Source organism: Rutidosis leptorrhynchoides, chromosome 1, assembly GCF_046630445.1.
Source record: "Rutidosis leptorrhynchoides isolate AG116_Rl617_1_P2 chromosome 1, CSIRO_AGI_Rlap_v1, whole genome shotgun sequence".
Taxonomy (NCBI): Eukaryota; Viridiplantae; Streptophyta; class Magnoliopsida; order Asterales; family Asteraceae; genus Rutidosis; species Rutidosis leptorrhynchoides.
In genome coordinates this window covers 147,857,930-147,881,740 of record NC_092333.1, presented here as the reverse complement: position 1 = coordinate 147,881,740, position 23,811 = coordinate 147,857,930, and the positions used below count along the sequence as shown (strand labels likewise).

General features: G+C 36.5%; 1 pseudogene; it reads left to right on the top strand.

The window, feature by feature from the left end:
• The first annotated feature begins 18,788 nt into the window (after positions 1-18,788).
• LOC139890013 (HVA22-like protein j) lies at positions 18,789-22,032 on the top strand (annotated as a pseudogene).
• Positions 22,033-23,811: the final 1,779 nt, after the last annotated feature.

Below are 23,811 nucleotides of genomic sequence, written 5' to 3'. Positions count from 1 at the left end.
GAACGATTTATACAACGCTATTCATCTGTAAAAACCACGGTCACATTCTCTTGGTTCAAATTTACGTTGATGACATTATTTTTGGTTCCACGTCCCCGGCCTTATGCAAAGAATTTGGTGATCTTATGGCCAACAAATTCGAAATGAGCATGCTTGACCAGTTAAATTTCTTTTTGGGGTTACAAGTAAAACAATTACCAAACGGGATTTTTCTCAGTCAAACAAAGTATATCAATGATATGCTAAAACGTTTTAAAATGACTGCTTTAAAACCAATGACAATCCCAATGAGGACTTTACTGGATGCTGATGCTAATGGGGAACCCTTTGATGTTACATTTAATCGAAGCATGGTTGGTTCTTTAATGTATCTGACTGCAAGTCGACCCGACATTACACTTGCTGTAACTGTCTGTGCCCGCTTTTAGTCAAACCCTAAGAAATCTCATTCCAAAGCGGTTGTTAGGATTTTTCAGTACCTTAAAGGTACACCTAACCTTGGGATCTGGTATCCTCATGGATCTGATTTCAATCTCACTGCTTACACTGATACGGATCATGGCGGTTGCCATGTTGATAGAAAAAGCACATCTGGATCAATTCAGATGTTGGGGAATAGGCTAGTTGGTTGGTCATCCAAAAAGCAGAACTGTGTGTCTTTATCAACAGCTGAATCTGAGTACATTGCTGCAGCTCATTGTTGTTCACAAGTTTTGTGGATGCAAACTCAACTTTTAGACTATGGCTTTAAGATTTCTAAGACCTCGATTTAATGTGATTCACAAAGTGCTATTGCAATTACAAGCAACCCGGTCCAGCATTCACATAGATATTCGCTATCATTTCATTAAGGACCATGTAGAGAAAGGGGATGTAGAGTTATACTTTGTGCCTACCAAAGTGCAATTAGCTGATATGTTCACTAAGCCTTTAGATGAACTTAGGCTAAAATTCTTGATCAAATAGATTGGCATGGTAGAGTATAGTGCTTGATATTCCTTAGATCTGTTGGGACTTATTCTTGAGATCTTGTGTTAAGGGGGAGTAGATACTTTCTAGGGGGAGCAACTACTTTCATATGCTTTGGATATCATCTTTTAAGGGGGAGCCTTTAGATTTATGATAACTTCCTGGATATAATTGTTCAATGGTTACGTAAGGGGGAGGTAACTCATTGATATCATATTTCAAGGGGGAGTTAATTCATTTTCTAGGGTAATTTATCAAAATGCTGATTTACGTTCTTGTATATCACATTTTGAGGGGGAGAAAAAGGGAGAAAATGAGAAAATTACTCAAAAATATTGTTTTTCAAAAGTGAATTCATAAATTCTTTTTTTTATATCTGAAATAATTCACTAAGGCTTGTATACATCTCAGTATGCAACCCGTTTTAACAATTGATATTACTGAAGATTTGTACTTTGTTCACAAAATTCAAAGTTCTTTTAAGTACAAATCTTATTTTGGAAAATTCATAAAAATTGGAAAAGATAAAATCCAAAAATATTTTTTTTTACTGGATAAAATGCTATTTTTAGCATTATACCGAATCTGACATCCAACAGTACAGATTCGGTAAGTTCAAAGTTTTCAAAATTATCTCAGAAATATTTTTCATAAAAAGATTGAAATGAATATTGAGAGAAAAAGTCAATTTGTCAAGATTTGAAGTTAAATTGATAAAGTTTTGAAAATTGGACTGAATTCGGTATAATAGGCCCATTCTGTAAAGTCCATTCGGTATTTTACCTTCGGTATCTATAAAAGGAGGGTCAAAGTCAAACTTACTCATTTACTGTTGTTAATTACCTACCGAGTCTGCTTGATTATACCGAATCTGCCTAATCTACTGAGTCCGTCTCTCTGTATCTTCAAATTCTTGGGTAAATGTTCATTTTAATTAACATACTTATAGATCTGAGATAATTATGTGTCTATCAACCAGAAAAGATCAAAATAACTGGATTTTAACTCTCAATTTTGAAATTCTGTTGATTTTACCGAGTCTGAGTCGTATTCTATTAATCCTTGATTAAACTCAATTGATTTGGTTAATTAACATGAATTCTTGTCTAATCTGAGTTATATTGACTGATCTATCATTTGACCAAGCTTGATTATATGTTTAATTGATTGTTTGATGGATTCTGTATCTACCGAATATGTTCTATCTACTGTACCGAATCTGTTCATACAATTAACATGTTGCTATGATTTAATTGATTGGTTAATTGATTATGGTTGTGATTTTACATGATAGAATATGCATGTTTGAGTGTCTTTATGTTAATTTTGGAGATACCGAATCTGTTCTTCTCTTGATACCGAATCTGACTTTTGGTACCTTAAAAATTTCTGATTTTTATCTTCAAACACTTAACTTGTTTATTCTATATCTTTCTGATCTGAAAACTCAAGCTTATTTGGTTATAGAATCTCAAGTTTTCATGACTACCGAATCTGCTTGAAATGTGTTTAAAAATTGACTAAGTGTTGTTCTGATTCTTTGTGTAGTATAATTGACTTTGCATGATAAATTTGTATTGTGATGAATATCATATGAATGTCATGATTGTCAATTATTTGATCATATTTGAGAATAAAAGATTTTTATATTTTTGAAAAACCATAAAAATCTTAAAATAGAAAAGATAAAACATATACAAAGGATTTCAAAGACAAATAAGAATAGAGATATATGCTTTTTGAATATCTTGTGGTCTTCTATTTCTTATTTGTACAGCTAAATGGCGAACAATCACTTCATCAACTCTGAAACCAGTATTCCCTGCAACTACTGGACAGCAATTCTAGAGAGGCACACACTGTGGCCTGCTCTCAGTACTACTGCCAGTGTAGCTGTAACAGATCTGGAGTTACTTAATAGAACAATTAGGTTTGTGGAAGCTACACAACCTACTACTGAAAATCCAGAGGGAACACAAGCTCATTTTGAATTTCAACTGAGAGGAGTTCAAGGGAGGAGGAGTATCACTAAAGCTGATTTCAGGAGGATATTCAGACTTTCTGTTGTGCAGAATGCTCCTGCTTTTCCTGCTACTCAGCAAATGATGACTTCTGTCTTTGATCTTAGTTATGTTGGAGCTACCAATGTTCCACCAGCTAAGTTTCAGAAGAAATATCTGCACTCAAGGTGGTATGTGATCTTCTCAATCATCAACAGATGCTTGCTGATGACAAGGAGTGGATCCGATAGCTTGACTGTGCCAATGCTGAAAGTATTCTACTCTTTCATAAGAGTAGAGGCTCCTGACTATGCTGAGCTTTTATGGGATCTGGTTCAAGCTCAAGTTGATAAGCCAAGGGGTTTATACATCCCTTGCGATAGGTTTTTCTGTATCTTTATCCATGATGCTATAAATGCTTGCAGAAATGCAAATATATTTGTACCAGGTACACATGGATTACAGATGAAATGATTTGGGGAGCTGAAGATGAATACCCCGATGGTGTCTGATAATCAATTCACTGCGCCAATTCCAAATTGGCTAGTGAGGCTAGCTGAACCCCAAGACGCTCGTATGCATTCTTATTTTGAGGCTGCAGGAATACCTCTTCCGAACCCGGTACAACAAGAACAATTTGAACCCGCCGCGGTTCCAGCCCCAGAGGTTGTAGGGGAACCTGTAGTTCAACCACTCGGGCCAGCTAATCCTCCACTTAGGGTGAACCTTAAACGATCTAGGGCAACACACCAAGCTCAACCCATGAGGATCAGGGAACCTAGTCCAACTAGGATTGAACCAACCCTTTCCACAACACCCGAAGTGAGCAGTGACACCGACACTTCAGCAACAGCATCTGAATCGTCTCCCGAACATTCTCCTAAGAGAACTCGATATATACCTGATGAGATGATTCAGACTCCGCCAACCCAACGAGTAACTAGATCTAGGACTTCGACACCTATCGTCCGCCAAACAGTTACTACTACCGTTGGTGATACGGACCAATACCTAGAACCAATTAGGTCACCCTCACCCATCTCCGTATCACATCCAATAATAACAGTAAGCCCTACGCTAAATGAAGCGCACGTTTCGGTAGGTAAGAGATCTAAACGCATGGATGGTAAAAAGGCCACTAAGCCCATCCAATCTAAACATGACTTAATAATAAATCCTACAAAGCAAGGTGCTTCGGCATCTAAGGAAGTAAAGTCTTCCTCTGCAGTAAAGTCTGTTTGACTCAATCGATTGAGGAAACTCAATCATTGAAGTCCAGAACGGCAGAAGGGGAGCCGAAAAGTCTTGAAAAGGCACCCCGTGTATCGGCTGGAAATCCTCCTGTGCCTCAACGTACAACAGGGTCTCGAGGTCCGGCTTATCTTGATGAGGAAGATCTGCCGCATCCCATGGAAACGAGTCAACATGAAAATCCTTCGGGATATTTATCAGGCTTCCAGCAGACTGATCCCTTGATTCATGAAAGTGATTCATTGGATCAAACCACTTCTCTTCCGGATTCTGAATCTCAGGGTCTGGAGGAAGAGTCTTTAACTGAAAGAGATTTACCACCTCATGGTATATCAATGATTTCAGGAGTCGGAGACAGCAATATCTCTGCGAGAGCTAAACCGACGACTAGTTCTGCTACTTTGTCAGAGTCCCATGAGACCAAAGTCATGGAGGCGGATGCTTTGAAAAAACTTCGCGGTGACAACTCCGGTTGTTACCCAACCTCCATCAGAAGGGGATATCACGAATCTGACTAGTAGTATGTACAGCCCTATATATAAGAATAATACCGCACAATCATCCTTACCTGCCCTCACAGTAACTCATACACTTCCATCGACATCGCCTTCAACAGGTACTGCTGCTGCTACTATTCCCATTATTACTTTTCCATCATCACCCTCTCGTTTACCACATTTCTATGATGCTTTGGAGCAAGAATATTTCAGTCGTATGTTTTCTAGAGTCAATCTTGATGTTCTTCGATGTACTTCGCTTCAAGCATTGTTTCATGATCGTGTTCGATATCCACTTACTTCCTATCTTCTCCTTTAAGTCCTCACCGTGATGATGAACATGACGATTCTGATCCTCAGAATAGCCATGAGGGGGAGATAGGAATAGATGGAGAATATCTATCGGTGAACATTTCAACCAAGGGTGGTGATGTGAGATCTTCATCAGCTTCACAAGCTCAACGAGTTCAGACTGAATCAGAAATGGTTTCTGTACATGATGAAATTAATGATAAGGAGCCTGAGCAAGTTATAATTCCAATTGTTCATAAAGAGGCTGATAGTGGACCAGTAGATGAGGATTTGAACTTAAGTGATTTTTATCTTGAAGAGACGGATGATGATGGGTTTGTCATCTTAAGCAAGTTATCTTCAGTATCTTCAATTCCGGAAGATGTAGAGATTGTAGGTGAAGGGAATCCTGATCCAGTAATAGAAAGTGATGATGAAATGGATTCTTCTGATGACGAAGAAGACAATCTTTATGTTGATCCAAATGAAGATGATATCTTTGATCATATTGAAGATGATGATGCTCCAAATGATGATGCAACAAATCCTACTGATCATTCATCGAATTATACAACTTCATCGAGTTCACATCTAACAAATGCTAACGAAAGCTCAACTTCTGGTACATCTACATCAAGTGAAACAGTAAATTCCAGATTCAAATACAACCATGGAATATTCTTTAAGAATCAGGAACAAAGATTGTTATTGGGAGTTAAACATGATTTTATAACGTTACGAAACACATTCATCGAAGAAAATGCTTACAAGATCTTCCGCATCAAAGATACACCAAGGAGTAAAAGGTTTACTTATATAGGTTCACGATTGCTTCCAGCAAGTGAAAGGAATTGGTATGAGTTTATGTGGAGGAAACATATCAACAAAGATGAAGATGATTTGTGGCTTCAAAGAAAATATCGTATTTCAGAAGTGTTGAATATTGCTCGAGTCGGAGTAGAGATAAGTGAAAAGAAAGACGTCATCAGTCAGTTCCATGTTATAAGAGAAGATGAGAAAGAGTACAAGTTCACAGAAGCAGATTTTCATAATCTTGATATGCTTGACATCATTCACATCTACAACTACCTCAGTATCATCACCATTCGACCTTTTGCTAAAGCTCAAGCTTTGGAAGCTGTGAAAAGATACATGATGGAGACAATTGAACTGATGAGACGTGAAGATTTTCAAATAGGTCTCGAAGTAAATAGGAAAAAGATTCGAATAACGTGTCCGAATCAATTTACGGAGGGACTGAAGGATATGAGGATGTTTCAAATGTAATTCAAACCCGAAGGGTTTGTATTTGTAAATTCTCAAAAGGAAAAGGTGTTCATTCGTACTGAAGAGCTGAATAAATATTCAGATGGGACACTTAAGGCTGCACTGAAGTATCTTAAAATTCATTAAAGCAAGGTTAATGACTTTGATACAAAAATGGGTCTTGGAGAGTTTATAAAGCATATCAGAGATCGTTTAAAGCTCCGAATCCGTACAAGACAGTTTGAGATTCTTCGTGGCCAGAGAAAGAGAAGGTATTTCAAGGAAATGGATGAATATCCATTACATGAGGGAGATCCAAGAAAAACGTAGGGAGTCTGGAAAACTTCTAAGCAAATTTCAGAAAATCAAGTAGAAGTTTCAAAATCAGATGGCTCACGATGGAAACTAACGTTTGGACCTCTCAAGATTTCACAATAGGATTATATTGTAAAGTTCACATTTAACACTAAGGGGGAGATTGTTAGGACCCCGAAGTTGTATAGTGTTAATGTGAATTAAGCTTAAATGAAGGTTCATTAGAAGAGGGCTATATAAGGAACCTATGTAGTCCTAATTAGATAGCCATGGTATTGTAACTGAGTTCTAGAAGCTGTGGAATTTAATTTGTACCGATTCTCTCTAGTACCGAGTCTCCTTCTTACATACCGAATCTCATTCTATCTTATCATTTCTCTCAATCTCAACATGATCTGACCTATCACTTGTGTTCACTTAGTAAAAAGAAACGTTTATGTTTTCTCATCCCAAATGTAAGTTCAAAAAGAGTAAAAGTGGGACTATGATCTCACCTTGAGTGCACGAGTAATAAAGTACTTCACAAGTAACGTGTGCAAGGACAATTGCTAGTCTTGACCTAAATAAATAAGTTGTATCAATAACGGTAAACACGATCGGTCAAAGTGTTCAATTAGTCCTATGGCTCGTTAAGACTCGATTATAATAGCATGTAAATCAAATTGTCATGTTTCATGGAAGGTACAAGTATAAAAGCATGTTAGAATGATTGCATAAGTATTTAGTTAAGTTTGATTAAAAGTCAACTTTGGTCGGGTCAAAGTCAACGAAAAAGTCAACACGTTCGGGTCGGGTCCCGAACTATTTTTCTGAGGTTTTTAATCATATATGAGCATGTTAGAACAAGTTATATGTGAATCGGAGGTCCATAGCATGGCAAACATTTTTCGTAAAAAAGACCAAACCAAACAGAATCTGGTAGTGTATCTGGACGGCGTCCAGATTTGCTGGACGGCGTCCAGATTTGCTGGACGGTGTCCAGCATTGAAGGCCTGGATGGCGTCCAATAATCTGGACGGCATCCAGATCTGTATCCAGACCCTGTTTTGCTGCAACAAAGAAATGCACGAACCAAAACTCAAACAATCCCAATTTATGACCCGTAAACAATCAAAACATGTATTTTATATCATCGGAAAGGTATTTTGACGAAGAAAACAACTAAACACATTTCAACAAACAATTTAATACTTGCAACAACCCAAATCACATTCAATGCTCATTATTTAATGCATTCAAGTTCATAAATGCAAATCAATGATTCGGGCAACCAATTTACACGAATGATATGCCGTTTCGAAGATAATTAAACATACAATACAACTAAACACTTACTAATAACATCTCATGTCATTCAAAGCATCAAAGGTTCATTTCAAGTTCATCAAACCCTAACCCAAATCCACCAAAATCAATAATCAAGTTTATGAAGTTATCTAAAGCAACCTACACATCAAATTGAAGCTAGTGATTCTAGGAACACATTTAATACTTGCACTTTATCATAACAACAACATTAAATCATCCAAAACTCAAAATCAAACACACACTTTTCATGTTCATGCTAGTTACACTAAAAGAACGAGATCGAGCATATAAATCATATATTCATGTTAGGCTTGAGCCATAGACACTAATTAACAACTTTATAAGTTAAAAACATCAAGAACACAAAATCTAGTGATTTTAGAAAGTTATCCAAATGTAATGAAACCGGTATGCAATCGAAGAGGAAGTTACAAGGATTCCAAAAATGCAATTTGTTTTGATGGACACTTGCTAGAACAAAAATAGATGATGAATCTTTGTATTTGGGTGTTGAGAGAAAATGGAGGAAGTAGTAAAGATGGAGATGATGAAATGAGAGGAGGAGGTTGAAGGTTTGACTAGTTGACCTAGTCAAATCTTTGGCCTCTTGGCAAGTTTAGTCCCTCTAGTTTCATTCGGGTGCGTGAATTACCTAAATGAGATAATTTAAAACGCGTATTAACGGGAGATGTTATAAACATATAACGAACTTTAAAATGAATAAACGGAAAGTAAACGGAAAAAGACGGGATGTTACATTACCTACTCCTTAAAAGAAATTTTGTCCCGAAATTTAAGTAGGCGTAGTAGTTGTTGTTTCTTCCTCGGGATTTTGCGTTTCCGAATTCGCGAATAGATGAGGATACTTCCTTTGCATTTGATCTTGTCTTTCCCAAGTAAACTCGGGTCCCCTTTTGGCGTTCCAACGGACCTTGACAATTGGAATTCGGCTTTGTTTTAACGTTTTGACAGAGGTGTCCACAATTTCAACCGGTTCCTCCACGAAATGAAGTTTGTCATCAATGGTAAGCTCCTCGAGAGGGATGATGATATCGGGTTCGGCAAGGCACTTTTTCAAGTTGGATACATGGAAAGTAGGATGAACGGAGCTCAATTGAGGTGGAAGATCTAAACGATAAGCAACGGTTCCAACACGCTCCAAGATTTCGAAAGGACCAATTACACCTTTCCAAGGTGCGACTTTTAAGATTACGCAATCACCGACTTGAAATTCAAGGTCGTTGCGTCGTTTATCGGTATAGCTCTTTTGACGACTTCGGGCCGTCCTAAGCCTATCTCGGATTTGAACGATCTTCTTGGTTGTTTCATGAATGAGTTCGAGTCCGGTGATTTGTGTGTCACCTACTTCGGCCCAACAAAGAGGTGAATGACATTTTCAGCCATATAAAGCTTCGAATGGTGAGGCGTTAATACTCGCGTGATAACTATTGTTGTAGGAGAATTCGGCGAGAGGCAAGTGCTTATCCCAAGCTTTTCCAAAGTCGATAACACAAGCTCGTAGCATGTCTTCCAAAGTTTGAATTGTGCGTTCGCTTTGTTCGTCGGTTTGTGGATGATATGTAGTGCTCATGTCTAAACGCGTTCCCAACGCTTCTTGAAAAGTACGCCAAAATCTAGAAACAAAACGGCCATCTCGGTCGGAGATAATCGATAAGGGTACACCGTGTCGGGCTACGATTTCTTTAATGTAAAGTTGTGTGAGTTTCTCCATGTTGTCGGTTTCCTTCATAGCTAGGAAGTACGCGGATTTGGTGAGACGGTCAACAATAACCCAAATAGTATCATAACTGCCAACCGTATTTGGTAGTTTGGTGATAAAATTTATCGTTATCCTTTCCCACTTCCATTGCGGGATTTTGGGTTGTTGAAGTAGTCCGGACGGTCTTTGATGTTCGGCTTTGACTTTGGAGCAAGTTAGGCACTTTCCAACATAAGTAGCAACGTCCTTTTTAATGTTCGGCCACCAATATTGTTCTTTGAGGTCGTGGTACATCTTATTGGCACCAGGGTGAATCGAATATCTTGACTTATGGGCTTCATCTAAAATAAGGCTTCGCAAGTCCCCATAGCTAGGCACCCAAATTCTTTCGGCGAAATATCGGAGTCCGGTTTCTTTAACTTCGAATCGAGAGGTGAGGACGTTCAAGTGTTCGAGAGAGATGTTTTCATCCTTAAGAGCCTCGTCTTGGGCTACACGAATTTGACTATTGAGGTTGGTGTGAATGGTGATGTTTAAAGCTCGGACACGAAGAGGCACTGCTCTTTCCTTTCGACTTAAGGCATCAGCTACTACGTTTGCCTTCCCGGGATGGTAACGAAGCTCACAATCATAATCATTTAAAGTTTCAATCCACCGTCGTTGTCTCATGTTAAGTTGCTTTTGATCGAAGATGTGTTGGAGGCTTTTGTGATCAGTGAAGATGGTACTTTTGGTTCCATAAAGATAGTGTCTCCACATTTAAGTGCGAAGACAACGGCTTCGAGTTCAAGATCATGTGTTGTATAGTTCCGTTCATGAATTTTGAGTTGTCGGGAGGCATAAGCAATGACTTTCTTTCGTTGCATCAATACGCACCCAAAACCATGTTTCGAGGCATCGTAATATACAACAAAATCATCATTGCCTTCGGGAAGTGAGAAGATAGGAGTGGTGGTTAGCTTTGTCTTCAAGATTTGAAATGCGGATTCTTGTTCGGTTGACCAAATGAATTTCTTTCCCTTGTGAGTTAACGCGGTTAGAGGACGAGCAACCAAAGAGAAATCCTTGATGAATCTACGGTAGTATCCGGTGAGACCCAAAAATTGACGAATGTGAGTAGGAGTAGTAGGAGTCTCCCATTTACTAATGGCTTCGATTTTCGTGGGATCGACTTTAATACCTTGATCACTTACAACATAACCAAGAAATTGAACTTCCTTCAACCAAAATTCACACTTGGAGAATTTGGCATAGAGTCGTTCTTGTCTCAAGAGTTCAAGCACAAGTTGGAGATGTTGTTCGTGCTCTTCTTCACTTTTAGAATAGACTAAGATGTCATCGATGAACACAATAACGAATTTATCGAGATACGGTTTGCACACGCGGTTCATAAGATCCATGAACACCGCCGGTGCGTTAGTGAGACCAAATGGCATTACAAGAAATTCATAACTACCATAACGAGTCCGGAAAGCGGTTTTGGAGACATCTTCCCCCTTAACCCTTAATTGATGATAACCCGAGCGGAGATCGATTTTCGAATATACACAAGATCCTTGTAGTTGATCAAAGAGGTCATCGATGCGAGGAAGAGGATATCGGTTTTTAACCGTCAATTTGTTTAGTTTACGATAATCAATGCACATTCGTAGGGATCCATCTTTCTTTTTAACAAACAAAATCGGAGCGCCCCATGGTGAATGGCTAGGTTGGATAAAACCACGGTCAAGTAGTTCTTGGATTTGACTTAGCAATTCTTGCATTTCGGATGGAGCAAGTCTATATGGTGTACGTGCTACGGTGCGGCTCCCAGAATAAGATCAATTTGGAATTCTACCGGTCGATGAGGTGGAAGACCCGGCAATTCGTCGGGAAATACATCGGAAAAGTCACTAACAATTGGCACATCATCGATATAATTCTCATCGGACTCGACATTCTTAACGTGGGCAAGGATCGCAAAACAACCCTTACGGAGTAGTTTTCTAACTTTAAGGCACGAAACGAGATTGAGTCCGGTGCAACTCTTATCGCCATAAACAATCAAAGGTTCACCATTCTCGATAGGAATTCGGATTGCGTTAAGATCACAAAGGATGTGAGATTTCATTTTGGCTAACCAATTTATACCGATTATTACATCGAAGCTTCCTAGTTCCATGGGTATCAAGTCAATTTCAAACTCATTACCCAAAATGTTTAATGTACACCCCCGGTAATATGTGTCGGCACTCAATAGTTTCCCATTGGCCACTTCAATGGTATAAGTGGTATCTAATGGAAGTGGTGGAGTGCTAAAAGAATGAGTCAAAGTCTTGGATACAAAACTCTTATCGGCACCCGAATTGAATAAACAAGTAACATAAGTGTTGTTGAGAAGAAACGTACCCGTGACAAATTCATTGTCATCTCGGGCTTCCTCGGTGTTAATGTTGAAAGCTCGGCCGTGCGTGTTGGGGTTATCCTTCTTCTTAGGGCATGCATTTCTATAATGGCCCGTTTGGCCACATTCTTAACAAGTGCCCGTCTTTGGTGCATTGGGCCCCTTTTGAGCGACGGGGGCGACACTTTTACACTCATTGGCCTTATGACCAACTCCTTGGCACCTATGGCAAATTAGCTTGCCACATTCACCAAAGTGATGTTTGTTGCATTTGTTGCAAAGAGGTAGGTTCCCGGCATAACCCTTCTTGCCATCGGAGGTGTAAGGCTTCTTGGCAAAGTTGTTGTTGCTTGATTGGGGGGCTTTCCATTTTCTTTTGTTGTTACCCGACTTATCCTCGGCTTTAGGTGCCGGCACTACGATTTCATCCACCGTTTCTATCAACTTGCGGGCCATGTTCAAAGCTTCTTGATGATTAGTGGGTTTGGATGACATTACCCCGTGTTTGATGCTCTTTGGAAGACCATCCATGTAAAGTTCAACCCTTAAAGATTCGGGGTTCACAAGGTTTGGGCACATCAAGGCTAGTTCGGAAAATCGTTGATTATAGGCCTTGAGATCGTTTCTGACCGCCTTTAAAGTTCTTAGCTCTTGTTCGAGCCTTCGGGTTTCTTCACGAGGGAAATATTCGATGATCATCTTTTCCCTTAAGTCGGCCCAAGAGAGGGCGTGAGCTTCATCGGTACCCACCGATTGTACATAGGTGTTCCACCATGTGAGGGCGACACCGGCGAAAGTGTGAGTGGAGTATTTGACCTTATCTTGGTCTCGACAACCGCTTATGCTAAAAACGGCCTCCGTTTGTTCAAACCATCGAGTGAGAGTAACTGGTCCCCCGGTCCAATCAAAAATATGAGGTTTGCACCCCATGAAGGCTTTGTCGGAGCACACTTCGCTTGAGTTACCGGCCCCTTGATTGTTGTTATTGTGGTTGTTGTTATTGTTGTTGTTGGAGGAGTGACCGGCCATGGCCGCATCCACGGCCGTGGCTATCATCCGTTGAAGAGCTTGTTCGGGAGTCTCATGGCGTGGCACACAGCGAGGAGGCATTGTTCCTTCAAAACACAAGAATACCATTGATTAGTATTTTCAATAATACTAATCATGATATGGAATTAGGATAGAGAGAAAAATTTTCCTTGATTCGCCTTAAATTCTTTGTGTCATAATGTCGGAACGTTCATATGAGTCACCATAATATAATCCCGGAAATTATATTACCCTAATTCATATGTGCATTCGACATTATTTCACTAAGTCAAGGTGGCGCGTCAATCAAATTAAACATCGTGATATTAAGATGAAATAAGAGTAGATATGAGTAGAAACATTCAAGTATAAATGCACAAGTAGTCAAGTAATTCCTACTTCAAGTCTATATGCCGGTTGTAGTCTAGACTCACTAATGTACCCTATGACTCGGGGTTGACACCAATGAACTCTAAATCCCTACAACCAACGCTCTGATACCATCTGTAGCGACCCGGCAAAATCGTCATTGACGGCGCCTTCTACTTAGGTCCCGTTACGTGGTCATAGGTCTTTAAAACAACGTTTGACCAAAAGTATGTCGCATTCATTTCAAAAGTAAAGATGTTTCAAGGTTTACAAAGCAGTTCGACAACTAGTTACATTACAAAGTTTAAAGTACAATTGAAACATATGCGACACAATTTAAAAGTAGCCTAAAGACGCTCCACTTATGCATGTATACTCAACATCCAAGCAAGTATCAAAAGTAATGAGCGGAAGCATGTATCACAAAACGTTCAAGGACCTGAGAAAAACATAGAAATCTGTCAACGAAAACGTTGGTGAAATCATAGGTTTAAGTAAGTAAGTACAAGTGAACCACAAGATTTGTAACATTGATATAATTGTAATACATTCCAAAAGTTAATATTCACGAGCACCCAATTATCAATGCTTAACATTCCTTCCATAGAACCCCATCACAATAGTGTTAGAACATACACTGTTTCTCGAAAATATATTCCATTCGTAAACGGTAGCGAACCGTCTGAATGAGGGTTTGTCAAACCCATATGGATCCATACAACATAAGTTCTCGCTTACACCCGGCAAGTGTAACAAATGATAATCGAATTGAGGATTTTGTTCTAAACTCGTATGTAGAATGTTTGTTTTTCTGTACTTGTGTTCACTTAGTAAAAAGAAACGTTTATGTTTTCTCATCCCAAATGTAAGTTCAAAAAGAGTAAAAGTGGGACTATGATCTCACCTTGAGTGCACGAGTAATAAAGTACTTCACAAGTAACGTGTGCAAGGACAATTGCTAGTCTTGACCTAAACAAATAGGTTGTATAAATAACGGTAAACACGATCGGTCAAAGTGTTCAATTAGTCCTATGGCTCGTTAAGACTCGATTATAATAGCATGTGAATCAAATTGTCATGTTTCATGCAAGGTACAAGTATAAAAGCATGTTAGAATGATTGCATAAGTATTTGGTTAAGTTTGATTAAAAGTCAACTTTGGTCTGGTCAAAGTCAACATGTTCGGGTCGGGTCCCGAACTATTTTTCTGAGGTTTTTAATCATATGTGAGCATGTTAGAACAAGTTATATGTGAATCGGAGGTCCATAGCATGGCAAACATTTTTCGTAAAAAAACTAAACCAAACAGAATCTGGTAGTGTATCTGGACGGCATCTAGATTTGCTGGACGGCGACCAGCATTGAAGGCCTGGACGGCGTCCAATAATCTGGATGGCGTCCAGATCTGTATCCAGACCCTGTTTTGCTGCAACAAAGAAATGCACGAACCAAAACTCAAACAATCCCAATTTATGACCCGCAAACAATCAAAACATGTATCTTATATCATCGGGAAGGTATTTTGACGAGGAAAACAACTAAACACATTTCAATAAACAATTTAATACTTGCAACAACCCAAATCACATTCAATGCTCATCATTTAATGCATTCAAGTTCATAAATGTAAATCAATGATTCGGGCAACCAATTTACACGAATGATATGCCGTTTCGAAGATAATTAAACATACAATACAACTAAACACTTACTAATAACATCTCATGTCATTCAAAGCATCAAAGGTTCATTTCAAGTTCATCAAACCCTAACCCAAATCCACCAAAATCAATAATCAAGTTTATGAAGTTATCTAAAGCAACCTACACATCAAATTGAAGCTAGTGATACTAGGAACACATTTAATACTTGCACTTTATCATAACAACAACATTAAATCATCCAAAACTCAAAATCAAACACACACTTTTCATGTTCATGCTAGTTACACTAAAACAACGAGATTGAGCATATAAATCATATATTCATGTTAGACTTGAGCCATAGACACTAATTAACAACTTTATAAGTTAAAAACATCAAGAACACAAAATCTAGTGATTTTAGAAAGTTACCCAAATGTAATGAAATCTGTATGCAATCGAAGAGGAAGTTGCAAGGATTTCAAAAATGCAATTTGTTTTGATGGACACTTGCTAGAACGAAAACAGATGATGAATCTTTGTATTTGGGTGTTGAGAGAAAATGGAGGAAGTAGTAAAGATGGAGATGATGAAATGAGAGGAGGAGGTTGAAGGTTTGACTAGTTGACCTAGTCAAATCTTTGGCCTCTTGGCAAGTTTAGTCCCTCTAGTTTCATTCGGGTGCGTGAATTACCTAAACGAGATAATTTAAAACGCGTATTAACGGGAGATGTTATAAACATATAACGGACTTTAAAATGAATAAACGGAAAGTAAACGGAAAAAGACGGGATGTTACAACTTCTAGCACATCGGTGTGTTGTAGGTGCACTATAATGAATTGAAAGTTTACCTGTCATATTTTAATGCCAATTTTTTTGATAAAGAGAAACAAGAAATCATGGAGAAAGCTGAAAGTGTGATTAATCGAGTCTTGAGAGAAGTTGGTTAGGAGACTACTTATGCTGTATTTGGTTAAAGATGGAGGGTATGTATACGACTAAATCTTTGGCTAATCGTATGTATCTGTAGGATGACTAATGGAAAGACTTTAGAAGATCATGTTGATGAATTTAATAAAGTCATATTGGATCTTGAAAACATAGAAGTGAAAATCGAAGAGGAAGATAGAGCAAATATTTTCTTGACATCATTATCTGCAACATATGAACATTTTGTTGATACTCTTACGTATGAAATGGATACATTGTCTATGGATGACGTAATGGCAACCATTAATTCTAATGAATTAAAGAAGAGGATTGATGAAAAAGATGAAGCATGTGAAGGTTTAATTGTTCGAGATAGACAAAAAAAGAAGAGACTAAATTCTAAAGTGTTTGCTCGATGTAAATCAAGAAATGAATTCAAGAAGAAATGTTATATCTGTCATTCTGATAATCACTAGAAGAAAGACTGCGTGGAAAGGGAAAAAATAAAGGTGACAGTTCATCTAAATAGACCAAAGAATTCAATCAAGATGCATATTCTGATGGTTATGATAGTGTAGAGGAGTTAGCTGTTTCAACTATTGTATATAATCATAAATGGGTTATGGATTCTCGGTGTTCAAAACATATGACACCTTTATTTTATGATTTTCAAGATCTAAATCAAGGTGTAGTAATGCTTATAGACGATTCACCTTATGAATTCACAGGTATTGCTAAAGTGACTTGAAAGTAATGTTGCAAGGTTTCAGAATAAATAATAATATTTACCTGTTTAATTGTAAAACGCTGACATAAAAGCTATTGTTGAAAGTAACTAGGATAAGTTGGCTATGTAATGGAATAAGAGAATGGGGCATATTAGTATTCAAGGGTTGACTGAATTTAACAAGAATTGTGTATTTGGAAAGATTTATCTGTCTGGATCAAAATTTTGTGAACATTGTGTCTTTGGTAAATCACAAAGAGTTAAATTCAGCAAAGGAAACACATGATATAAAGAATGTGATAGAATATGCATTCAGACTTATGGAATCCAACTAGAATAGAAAGTTTAAGTGGATGCATGTATTTTCAATCCATTATTGATGACTTTCAAGAAAAGTGTGGATGTTTATGTTAAAACTCAAAAGTAAAGCATTTATGCTGTTTAAAGAATGGAAAGTTGTTAAAAGTCGGAATGGAAATAGTTTAAAGAAGTCAAGGACATATAACGGACTGGAATTTGCAATTCTGAATTTGTGGATAATTGTAAGAAAATAGGGTTGTTATGCATCTTACTATTCGAGGTACACCACAACAAAATGGATTTGCAGAGATGATAAATAAAACTCTACTGAATAAAGTTAGGTGTATGTTACCTAATTTCGGATTACCAGAGTGTTGTTGGGCATAAGCAGTCTTCACTTCAAAATATTTGATCAATAGGTCACCTTCATCAGCAATCCAAATGAAGTTTTCGATGGAAGTCTGGTCAGGTAAAATTCCACTAAAAATAATTGTTATTATAATAATCAATTAAAAAAATAACTCTAGCACGTTACACTCAACCAACCCCAATCATCTGATAAAACATAAAAATGATAAAACATAAAAATGTGTCAAAGTTATGGTAACAAGTAGTCTTATAGAATAGACAGAAGAAGAAGAAGAAGAAGAAGAAGAAGAAGAAGAAGAAGAAGAAGAAGAAGAAGAAGAAGAAGAAGAAGAAGAAGAAGAAGAAGAAGAAGAAGAAGAAGAAGAAGAAGAAGAAGAAGAAGAACCATTTCTAACCGTGGCCATGATATCACGGGCAGTTAGTCCGAAAAGTGCAATTTGATTGTGATTTGGTAATGTCAGTTTCTCTGACATTTTTTAGCCGTTGTGTCAGTTTTTTGAGTTAAATATTGGGTATTGTGATGTGGTAAAATTTGATTGGAAATGAGGTGGGACAAAATAAATTAATAAAAATAGATATATATTTATTAAAAAAAAATCAGTTATTGGTCAAAACAGAAATTGACGAATTTTTTTTGCGTTACCAGTCCCATTGACGTCCCTAACTAACTGATGAAAACTGACGTCCCGTTAGAAAATGTCAGTTTCCGTCAGATTTGCCAAGTAGACTGACGGGGTGGATATGAGGCCTCGATGCGAATGGTCTAAGAGGCGTTGGAGGCAAGTAAACCCAACTTCCCAACCGCTTTCTCTCGTTATATAAATATACAATTTATTTATATTACACATACATCCACCTGCTTATAAAATACGAGTGTCAATTTCCGCTTTCTTAAACAAATTTCATCCATTTTCAGCTTTCTCTTCAAGATTTAAAAAAGCCATTAATTTTTTCAAAAATCCATCCACAAACAAAGATCTTTTTTTGCTTCCATACTAAGGTCAAATGAGCTCCATGTTTCCCCATAGATGAATTTTTTATATCTCACTATATAAGTTCTTAATACTAAGATGGGTTTACGATTCTTTATTATATCCAATTGAAATTTGTATAATTTCATAAACTTATTAATTGAAATGCAAATATTGATTGGATTTCATTGGGATATTGGGGTTTTCTAGCGCTAAGCTTTATATAAAGATTTAATTTAAAAAAGAATTATTCTCTGCTGACTGTAATTGATCTTTTCACTTTTGCTTATTTCAAGTAATATTTGATTTATATTGCAGTTGATTGGACTTGGGTTTTAGTAAATTAGGTTATTTTTATACATCAATTTGCATAAATGTATTGACGATCAATGCTTATAGTTTTATACAGTGAATTTTGCTCATATATTTTGGCGGCAAAAGGGAAGAGATGTTGGGGGAGCTGATCACAAACAGTCTAGTGTAAGTCAATTTCAGTCATCAAGTTTCAGTTTTGACTTTTGATCTGGGGGCAAATTGTTGTTTGGATACTTTGTTAGGATTTGCATGTGATTTTGAAAAATGGAGTGTTTGAGTTTAATTTTTTTTTGACTTCATGTTTGTTTGTGGGTGCAGTTTGATTCTTGGATATGCATATCCAGCTTTTGAGTGCTTTAAAACCATTGAAAAACATGGAGTTGAAAATGGTGAATTAAGATTTTGATGCCAATATTGGTGAGTTTTTATTTCTTATTATTATCTTTTTCGAGTTAAATGATTGAGAGATTAATTCTGTTGTGTTTGGTCAACTACTTTGATTCCTTTGCTATTTGTTCATAGAGGTATAACTTAGTTTTCCTTTGATATAATGAAACATGTAAAAGTTCATGATTAGGCACAAAAGATATTTGGGTGATTTTGAGTAGTAATAATAAGGGTGCTGATATTTCCAACCCCCAAAACTATAAATCCACCATAATTTAATTGTACTTTCAAAAATACCCTTGTGATATTCTTTTTAATATTTTAATTATTAATATTATATTAATATTAATTATTAATATACATACTAAATACAACTGTATAAGCAGCTTAATCTTTTGACTTAACTGTCTATTCCACTTCTCATCTCTTTCTCTTTCATATCTTTTATTTCCACCTTTTTACAAAAAACTGGAGCACTCTCTATAACATCTCTCCAGCTCATTTATCTTCTTACAAAATTTTGAAGACTACTTTTCCACATCACACAATTACATCAAGATTCTTGATTTACATTGATGCTGTTAATATGATTTATTTACTATTGCACAAATAATTAGGAGTGATCTACTTATTATTTTTAAGTACATGATAATGTGATTTACACATATGTTGTCCACCAACACCTGCTGGAATCCATCTCAAACCACCGTAAAGGGAGACAAACAAGGCTGGACGTCAAGGAAAAAACGAAAAACGGAGAAACAATGGAGCGAAAGTAACCTAAGTAATGGAAGAAAGTCAGATCCGGCGAGGAGGTGCGGACCACCGACGAGATGCCGGTGGCCGATGGTGGCGACTGTCAACAACGGGTACAACGTACCAGAAGAGCCAAACAGAAGGGAAGCAGACATGGAAACATAAAGATGGGTCGGAGAACAAAACATGTGAATGGGAGAACTAGGAAAAGAGAGTGGGTTTGAAATCTTGGAAAACACCAAGGATTAATTGAACTGTGAACAAAAAAGAGTTTTAACAGTAAATGAATTATAAATAATGTAAGGCTAATATGTATTAAAATATTAAAAGGAATCTTACAAGGGTATTTGTGGAAGTACACTTAAATTATGTTGGATTTATAGTTTTGGGTGTTGGAAATATCATTACCCAACTAATAATAAGGTTTGCAAATATACCTTTAATTCTAATGATTGAAAGTGACATGTGTTTTACCATGATTTGGTTCGGGTTGCTTGTTCGCGTATGAATCAATCACTAATTTATTCAATAGTTTAGTCAAATTATTGAAGCATCGTATATTTAGTGTATGGTTTCATTTTCATTATTTATATTCGTATCCTAAAAATGAGACCTTAAGATGACAATATACATGAATTGGCTAAAACGTGTAGTTTTTAGTATAGTTGGAAACAAGTAATATGAGGTTGGGTTGACTTACAAACATACTTTTCTTTATTATATCCAAAAATTTGATGTGTTAATTGTAAAAATGAAGGGGCCACTTGAGTCGTGCTCTTGTAATGGCCTTGAGTGGTAATGATGATGCAAACTCACATGGAACATTTTTGCTTCTATCAAGTTCTTTACTTTGTCTAGAATTTCAGCAAGAAATAGCAAAATCTTGATTACATGGTTGTTCTTTTTTACAAGGAACTAATCTTTTTGTACCAAAATGATGAACTTTTCGCGTAAAGTTTGCAACTTTCATGTAATGTGTTCAAGATTTCATAACAATTTGATCATATGAGTTGTTTGGTTAGTTACGTGTTGATCATCTAGTTTTGATTGCTTCTCAGGGTGATCGTTGCAAAATACTCACTGTTTTTGAAAGGGTCGGTGATTTATTCATCTCATGATATATTTATTGATAAAGTATACCATCGCGGATCTTATACTTTAGGACGGAAAGTAATCGATTTTGTATAACATTTTGTTAGGTTGCCAATGTATGGAGAAATGAAGGAGAAATGAAGCTGGCACTCATTATCTATTTATGGTATCCTAAAACTATGATCAATTTGTATGTAGAAAAATGTTTATGTACTAATATTAGAGGTGAGCTTGGTTCATTTAAAATTCACTGAGTTCGAGCTCGAGCTCAACTCGTTTCGAGCTTAACATATGAAGTTCGAGCTCGTCTCGTTGGAATCTAATTAAGCTCGAGCTCGGCTCGGACTCGACTCATTTATTTAATAATAATAATATTTCATAATTATTGTATTTATTGGATAATTTTTTAGCCATATATAATATAATTTACTTATTATACAGTGTATTATATATTATATATTATATATTAAACAATAGTAATAGTTATATATATATATATATATATATATATATATATATATATATATATATATATATATATATATATATATATATATATATATATATATATATATATATATATATATATATATATATATATATATATATATATATATATATATAGTATATTACGGAGTATTAAAAAGATAAACAATGTATATTAACTGAAAAAGTCGTTTAGGCTTGCGAGTTTGTTAGAACTCGATATAAGAAGCTGGAGCTCGAACTCATTTAGCTGCTAGATGAGAGTTGTTAGTTGTTAGTTGTTAGTTGTTAGTTATTACGTAGTAGCTGTTAGCTGGTAACTAGAACATTGTGCAACTAAAGTAGTACTCCGTATTTAGATGACTATAGTGAAAAGGAAGTTTGGGACCATTTGTGTAGGGAACTTGGTATGTCAAGCAATGTTGAGACCATTTGTAGAAAGTCATGAGACATATATATAAACAAGTTTAAAAGAGTTGAGGTCTAAAGCATGGGACGTGGCAATATATTACTTGCAGAATTCTACAGAACTGGGTCAAACCAAATTCTTTGAAATCTTTCACTATTTAGTCTCTAAGCCTTCAAGACTCGAGGGGTGTGTTTGGGTGACGAGCTTGTTGGAGCTTATGGGAGCTTATAGGAGCTTGAGCTTATGATTTTAATAAGCTCCAAGTCATAAGCTTTGTTTGGTAGAGAAAAAAAGTAGAGCTTATGAAAATCATAAGCTCTGAAAAAATAAGCTACTTTTAGTAGCTTATGAAAAAAAAATAGAGCTTATGAACTAGAAAATAAGCTCCAGCTAGTTTACCAAACATTTCTAAAAAATAATAAGCTCCAGCTACCAGCTTAAAAAATAAGCTCCAGCTCCAGCTCCAGCTCCAGCTCTATCTTATAAGCTCCAGCTCCAGCTACAAGCTCCAGCTCCAGCTACTTTCATCCAAACACACCCGAGGTATATCTTTTCCTCTTCTTTCTCAAACCAAGTACTTTTTGTTTATATTTGGTTTTCCAGATTGGGTTTCAAATGATTTAAACTGGGCTGGAAATGATTTTAGAAACAAGGGTTATTCTTAGATATTGAGAAAACAATAAAATCCAAAGCAATATCAACCAGTGGCGAATCTATGATGAAAATCCAATGAGGTCCTAATTTTTTTTTCCAAAATTAATTATATTTTAAAGATACTTTAGTGGTTGTTTACCTCTAAAAATCACAAAATTTTAAAATATATGGGGTCCTATGGTTAAATTTAGTGGTGTCCTATACAATTTTAAGATTAAATAGTGAAAAAAAATTAATTTAATGGGGGTCTTATCATAGGACCCCATAGCCTATATAGTGGACTCGCCCCTGATATCAGCCCATTTTTTTATGATTAGTAAGCCACTAAACAGTTTTGGCTTTATATAGTGGACTCGCCCCTGATATCAACCCATTTTTTTTATGATTAGTAAGCCACTAAACAGTTTTGGCTTTAGTGGTGTAGGGATAAATTATAGTAGTGTACGGATCACTGTCTATTCTAAAGGTGTTTGTCCTCTGAATAAGTCGTATGTAATATATTTTTGTTTGTTTTATGTGTTAGAACTTCTGAAAACCAAGAAAACGAAGAATCCTATATGACGTAATAAATAAAGTCATTGAATATTTTGTTGTTTGAAACAAAAAATGTAGAAGGTTTTTCATGTTCCGGTTACCCGGAAGGGCGAGTAATCCGACCTCATACTTTGATGTACGCAGACCTTTTGTAAGAAACTCAGAGCCTCAACTACAGGGCTATTTTGTGATGGTTATTGTGTTGTTTGAAACAATCCATACAAAAAATAATCCACATTCACATATTACCAACTTACGCTGACCCATTCACTTTATCATATCCACATTCTAATGCTATCACTGTGATTGTATGTTATATATCGGGGGTGTTAGTATTGCTTTCGTGCCTAAAAAGGTAATGACTCCGGATTGATCTTTGAATCGTGTGTTTACTTTCCTAATCGAATATTTCGACCCACTTAGCCACGGGTTACACGAAATTTCAATTGGGATAAGACGAAGATGAATTGATATCTTGGCTAAAAGAAATCAACTCCACAATTGCAGAGAATATAGTTCTATTTGTTTGTGTTGAAAGTGTGCTAGAAAAGATTAAAAACTGTAACTTTTTCTCAATACATGAAGAATGTATTTATAATGGGTTAAAATGTGTCTTGAAGAGACACACCCTTTCAATTATAACCCATACATGACTTGGAAGTTAATATCCATGTATTTATGTTTAAAATAGTTTAAATACATGAAAAAACCGTATTAGAATGTCCTGGAACAAGCCCAAAAACGTTTGGGGATCAAATGCACCTTTTGGGTTGAAAAGACACATTTTCAGCGTCCATGTGTTAAGCCACGCCGCTGCCCAAAGACCCGCGCCGTGGCT